Source organism: Bidens hawaiensis, unplaced genomic scaffold, assembly GCF_021521415.1.
Source record: "Bidens hawaiensis isolate Kalapana, Puna unplaced genomic scaffold, B.hawaiensis_p1.1 tig00049922_1, whole genome shotgun sequence".
NCBI classification, from domain to species: Eukaryota; Viridiplantae; Streptophyta; class Magnoliopsida; order Asterales; family Asteraceae; genus Bidens; species Bidens hawaiensis.
Genome location: NW_027498946.1, coordinates 13,747 through 19,448, shown reverse-complemented (window position 1 = coordinate 19,448; position 5,702 = coordinate 13,747). Strand labels below are relative to the sequence as shown.

At 38.1% G+C, this 5,702-nt stretch overlaps 1 pseudogene across 1 annotated transcript; it reads left to right on the top strand.

Moving 5' to 3' along the window:
• Positions 1 to 582: 582 nt before the first annotated feature.
• On the top strand, positions 583 to 4,009 carry LOC143598299 (serine carboxypeptidase II-2-like; annotated as a pseudogene). Its single transcript, XR_013147087.1, has 10 exons — positions 583 to 843; positions 913 to 1,021; positions 1,530 to 1,624; positions 1,718 to 1,810; positions 1,892 to 1,977; positions 2,374 to 2,634; positions 2,708 to 2,841; positions 2,917 to 3,012; positions 3,096 to 3,201; positions 3,757 to 4,009. The product of XR_013147087.1 is annotated as a serine carboxypeptidase II-2-like (transcript).
• The last annotated feature ends 1,693 nt before the right edge of the window (positions 4,010 to 5,702 follow it).

Here is a 5,702-nt window from a genome sequence, read left to right as displayed (position 1 = left end):
ACGGTCTGTCACCACCACCTTCCACAATCCACTCACTGTCCGCCACCACACCGTCCACCACCACTACCCACCGTCCGCCACCACCCACCGTCCACCACCACCATCGCCCACTATCTGCACTACCACTATCACCATCCAGCAGCATCACCACCTACCCCCACAGTTCGTACACCACCATCAGTTTATTTTAGCAATCTACAAACGTTAAAAACAAACAATCTTCTTCTTACAAAATGCAGAGGATTTGATCTACCTCTTCTTTTACAGATTTCTACAGATATGGTTCGCATACTTCAGACATTGTGCCTCTTACAAAACAAACAGGACCTAGAAGTTCTAAGTATAGATTTGATTGTCGTATATGGCTAGTGCCACCGTTCCGTAACGAAAAGTGATTTGTTTTAACGTCCCAACAAACTAATTACACAGCAGAAGGTAAAGGTAAAGGTATGGTCCCCTTAACTCAGAACTTTAACATTCATCTTCTACTTCCATTTCTATTAATATCCAACATTCAATATATATATATATATATATATATATATATATATCTATCCTCGGTTCTCACACTCTATCTTCATCTTCCCCAAATGAAGATATCAATCCAAAATTGGGCCTTTCTCATCTTCTTCTTCATCTCATCAGTCAACTCAGACGCCATTAATCAACAGAAGAAGTTAGATCAAGTTACCAGCTTACCCGGTCAAAAATTTAATGTTGACTTCAAGCACTATGCTGGTTACGTAACTGTTAACCAAGAATCTGGAAGGGCTCTGTTTTAATGGCTCACTGAAGTCACTGAGGATCCTGCTTCAAAGCCTCTTGTTCTTTGGCTCAATGGAGGTTTCATTAATCATGTTTAAATAAGTAATTATGGTTTGCTTGCTTATTAAGATTGCTGTGTTTATTAAGGACCTGGGTGTTCATCAATTGCATTTGGCATGGCTGAAGAAGTGGGCCCATTTCATGTTAATAAAGATGGCAACTCTGTTTACTTGAATCCATACTCTTGGAACACTGTTTAGTAAGTAACACTTTGTAATTTATTATATAGGCTGTTCTTCGGGTTTTGCCCAGGGATGTTGGATGTAATTTCTGACTCCAAATCACAAGTAACTCATAGTTGGTAATGTTTCCTAATTGTTTTGTTATTATAATTGGTAATGTCTTAACTAGCAACTTATATAAACTGACTCATGGTTAGACATCATAGAACGTCCGAGATGCAACCGAGTTAGGGTTTATTATATAGGATGTTCTTCGGGTTTTAGATAGATAAGACTCCAAACCAAAACACATCTATAAAGAAAAATCAATAAATGTTTGGGTTGTTTTTCGGGTCGGGTTGTTCGGGTTTTTAGTTGATAAAAAATGACTGGTAACTGAACCATATAATGTTCGGGTTGGTCACGTTCGGGTTATTCATGTTCGGGTTTTTCAGGTATTCTCTAATTCGGGTTCGGTAGTCGGGTACGGTTAAAAAACACACCCCTAGTTTAATTAAGTTGTATGCTTAACTGATTTGCAGTGGCGAATTTGCTGTTTCTTGATTCGCCTGTTGGAGTTGGTTATTCGTACTCGAATACCTCTTCAGATATTAGGAGCAATGGCGATAAAAGAACTGGTACAACTTCAAATTAATTTGTATATACTATCATTATGATGCTTATGTAGTTTTCTTGATTTCTAATTATGTTATTGGTGTTACAACTTAAAGCTGAAGATGCACTTCAATTTCTATTGAACTGGCTTGAACGGTTTCCTGAATATAAAGGAAGGGAATTTTATCTAACAGGCGAGAGCTATGCAGGTACATAAGTGTAAATAAGCATTGTTCCTTTTATATGCGTTATAGTTTATAATAATGTGATTAGGTTATTTTCATTTTCAGGACATTGTGTTCCTCAATTAAGCCAAGCGATTGTGAGATATAACAAAGCAAACACGGGGAGTCCCATTAATCTCAAGGGTTTCATGGTACATAATATTCTTTAACCAAAGTCTTATTACTTGTTTACTATGTTATGTAAAAGATGACTAAATGCGGTTTTAGTCCATGTGGTTTGACCCAAATAACCCTTTTAGTTTGTTATTTCAATTTGACTTTTTTAGCCCAATAGTTTCTCGTATCAATTTTAATTTTATGTTAACGTTTCACTCAAAGACCAAACCCTAGGGTTTTTTGGTCTTTAAATAAAATGTTACACAGAAAATTTAAATAAGGTTAGTGGGCTGGAATTTAATTGATACGAGGATGAAACTATTGGGACTATGAGAAGTCAAATTTAAACTAATGGATTAGAAGGATTATTTGAGTCAAACCATGGGGACAAAAACCTTATTTAACTTGTAAAAGAATTAAAATTTTTGCAGGTGGGGAATGCCTTAACAGATGATTATAGTGATCATGTTGGCCTTTTTCAATTTATGTGAGCTGCTGGTATGATTTCCGACCAAACTTACAAGAAAGCAAACAATATATGCGACAAGGAATCGTTTATTCAGCCGTCTCGTGAGTGTGATCAGATAACCGATATTGCTTATCAAGAAATGGGTAATATTGATCCCTATAGCATCTTTACTACACCTTGCACCGCCAACACTGCCACAAACCGCCTTCTGAGAAGATGGCATGTGAGTAATTATTTTAAAAAGTTGGTCAAAGTGCTTCATGTCAACCGATAATTGACTTTTGTTTGTATGGCAGAGAGTAGGGCATATTGGACAGAGTTATGATCCGTGCACCGAACAACACACGATAGTTTACTTCAATTTACCTGAGGTTCAAAATGCGCTTCATGCGTATCATATGAACTCATCGAGAACTTGGGAAACTTGCAGGTATAACTTAATTTTGAAATTTAATATAATTATTTTGTGGAGGTTAACAAATAACAACTTTGTTTTGTTGTGCAGTAATGTTGTCGGGTTGTACTGGAAAGATTCTCCTATATCAGTGCTCGATGTGTATGAAGAACTTATAAGTTCAGGGCTTCGCATTTGGATGTTCAGGTTGTTTTTAATACTTATTTAGTGATTTTCAGAAAGCAATGGTGCCAGTGTTGATTATATTTAAAATTTTGTTTTTGTTGTAGTGGTGATACGGATGCGGTGATTCCGACGGCTTCTACACGTTATAGTATAGATGCTCTCAACCTTACGACTATCGGCCCGTGGCGTGCTTGGTATGAAGATGGCCAGGTAATTACATATACTTAAAGAGAGCTACCCCTTCAAAATGAGGTTGCCTATGAAGCAATGAGAATGCGCCACATTGTTCTATGTTGAGGGGTATATGCGTCCATTTATACCTGTGTTTAACATATAACTATGCTGATTTATAGGTTATAACTATCTTGTTTAACATATAATTGTTCTGTTTCCACACATGTATTGTATTTTAAAAAAAAAACATTAAAATTTTTATTATATAGCCATATTGTACTTATTTTAAAGAGAATACAATTCTTGATTTTATTGTATTTTTCTTTAGAAAAATAAGAAAAGCATATAAATTCCCTATTTTGCCCCTCTCAAGCATTAACAACTTCAAAATCTATCTTAACCATCAAATTAGTTTATCACAATGCTTTCTACACATTTTAGACCTTCATGTTGTACTTAAAGTTGAACCTCCCTCTGCATATACATGAACATGCATCCTCGTTATTTTGGTGTGGGTCCCACGTGATAAGTAAGGACGGAGATGTGCATGATGATACTAATTTCTGGTGTGATGTTCTCTGTTTAAAATAGGTGGGAGGATGGACACAACAGTATGAAGGTTTGACTTTTGTGACCGTCAGAGGAGCGGGGCACGAGGTTCCTTTGCATAGACCGAAGCAAGCACTCACCCTTCTTAAATCTTTCCTAACAGGAAGCTCAATGGCAGCATCTGAGCAAGTGATCGAGTCTAAAACCTCTGCTTCACAGGAAGTCAGCGGGTTCTGATGCCGCTCTTATAGTATCTTGACTGGCATGTGGTAAACATGAATAATTGCCCTTGGTTTTGGAAGATCGTTTAGTGTTGTATTTGGGCAAAACAGTTAAATGAATGATATTTGCTAGGATTTCGATATTCTGCCAGCATTCAAATTTTCATATGATGGCATTACCCATATTAAGAGAAACAATGTTTTTAACTTGTTAAATAACTAGCCAATAGCCATTAAATATATTTTTATACTAGCACATAACAACTTATTTAAAATAACTAGCAAGTAGTCTGAAGAAACACGGATCCGATCCTCTTAACGGGTCCTGGATTCAATGAGTCTACGGGGTAGGATACGATAACAACCAACACGATATGAGCAGAACTTCCAAAAAGTCCAGTGACCGGAACATGCAAAACAGACACCGTGAGCTCGTTACGGGAACGACAAGAGAGGGGGTCTTCCCGTAACCACCCTGAGGCGTAAGAATAAGTACAGTGTAAAAGAGAGAAAGTACTTAAGTATTGAGTGTAGATAGTTGAGAGTGTATTTATAGCCGAAGAGTGTGGGAATGTGATTAGGCCAGCTGTCCCTTTCTAGAAGATGCTCTCGTAGCCACCTGGACACGTGCCCTCATATGATAGGTTGAGCTATACGTTGCATGTGCATGAGCATAACAACCTGGACACGTGTCTTAATACGTTATGTAACCCTGGCCATGTGCCCGGTTATAACAACCTGGACATGTGTCCTTTATTTATTGGTTGAGAGATCACGTATTGCCCAAGAAAGCATAGATAAATCTTCTAAAAGGCAATTGGTTATTTACAGCTAACCTGTTGCGCTGTCTCCTGGTCATTTTGGCGGGTAGATGTGCTATCACGCGGAGGACGTCTGAGGGTGCCTGGATACTTCCGTGTGTGATATAAGAATGTTCTTCCTTTACAAAGTTATGCGGGTGATCCGTATGTCCCGCAGGTGCCTTGTGAGGAGTGTTCCTCTGACCCACGGGTATCCTTTAAGGGTATTTGGGTCTTTTTGGTACCCTACCTCTATAAGTCCCACAGTCTAGTATTTCTTCTGCATAAAGTTTTTATGCAGGTGAAATTTTGGACTTAAGATATATTTAGGGGTTTTTAATTTTGGAGTTTGGTAGAAATGTCTTCTGTTGGTGTTGTGGATAACCATGAAAAAGGACAAGTTGATCACTTGCAGGCGCGTGAACAGGTGATGGGACATTTATGCCGGCTGTCATTGTACCCGACTGTACACATTTTTCTCTCTTTCGAATTTCTCGCGTGACGTGACGTCTGTTGAATGGATGGCAACTTTCTCTCTCCACTATTCGTATCCCATCGTATAAACTGCGATGGGTATAAATAGGAGAAGTTGTCATTTTGTTGAGGTTTTACTGCCTTTGATATATTAATTCTTCTTTGTTTTCTCTCAATCTTTTATCGATCTTTCGATTTTCTTCACGATTGCTCGCTGTTTTCCATTTATAGTTGAATCAATGGCTGGTGACACAAGATCTACGGTACCAAATATCGATACTGTAGAGATTAATTGGGATATCTCTGAGTACGAAACGTTACTTCGTACCTATGGCATCCCACCAGAATGGGGAGCAGAATTCCCTGAGGTCAGATCTGTCGCAAGCATGCCTTTTGCCGGAAAGATGACAGTATACTCTGATTATTTTATTTATGGGAATTTTCGGTTTCCGATAACCAAATTTCTCATGAAGGTTTTAAGTGCTTACGGGAT